This window comes from Nannospalax galili, unplaced genomic scaffold (assembly GCF_000622305.1).
Source record: "Nannospalax galili isolate Female #2095 unplaced genomic scaffold, S.galili_v1.0 scaffold138, whole genome shotgun sequence".
Classification (NCBI taxonomy): domain Eukaryota; kingdom Metazoa; phylum Chordata; class Mammalia; order Rodentia; family Spalacidae; genus Nannospalax; species Nannospalax galili.
Genome location: NW_008341333.1, coordinates 308251 through 309073, shown reverse-complemented (window position 1 = coordinate 309073; position 823 = coordinate 308251). Strand labels below are relative to the sequence as shown.

At 40.9% G+C, this 823-nt stretch overlaps 1 protein-coding gene across 3 annotated transcripts in view; it reads left to right on the top strand.

Moving 5' to 3' along the window:
- The window catches only part of Rmnd5a (required for meiotic nuclear division 5 homolog A), a 55671-nt gene that overhangs the window by 41037 nt on the left and 13811 nt on the right, over positions 1-823 (top strand). The gene's annotated exons all lie outside the window — the stretch shown is intronic.

The window sequence follows — 823 nt, the reverse complement described above, 5'->3', positions numbered from 1 at the left end:
TTTTGAGACAGGGTCTCCCTGTAGCCCCAGCTGTCCTGGAACTCACTATGTAGACCAGGCTGGCCTTGAACTCAGAGATCCGCCTGCCTCTGCCTCCCAAGTGCTGGGATTAAAGGCGTGCGCCACCACGCCTGGCCTTATTTATTTATTTTATTTATTGTGTGTGTGTGTGCGTGCATGCAGACAGAGGGAAATCTGTTCCTCCCTTCCTCCATATGGATCCTGGGAATTGTACTAAGATTATCAGGTCTGGTGGCAAGTCTTATCGGCCTCTGTATGGTTTCTTAAACATCCAACAAAAAACACAGACACCTCACCTCTGAAATGAGGAACTTTTAGTGTCCCAGTGATAGACTCAACTCATAACTAAGATTTCACTGTTTGAAAGTATCTTGGGAATGAAATGTTAGCCATCCTTTCCCGCTTCCACAGTGAAGTAACAGAATTCTTAATTTTTTTCCTTCTGAACTTTTATTTTGTGATGTTTGACATTCTCTGAAGTTTGAAAACATTTGATCAGTAATACTAATAATGTCCCCTTAATCTATATTTGTAGAGTTGAATAAATCAGTCGTTTCCATGAATGTCAGTTTTTATCCCTAAGAGACTGAAGGGGCAGGGTGTTAAAGATTTTTTTTAAAAAGACTAGGAGGGAGGGATATTTGAAAGCCTTTTAAAATGCTGTGAAAAGCCAGGTGTGATCAAGCATACCTTTAATCCCAGCACTCAGGAATCGGAGGTAGGTGGATCTCTGTGAAATTGAGGCCAGCTGGGGCTACCTGGAGACACTCAAAAAAAAAAAAAAAAAAAAACCTTTAAAAAT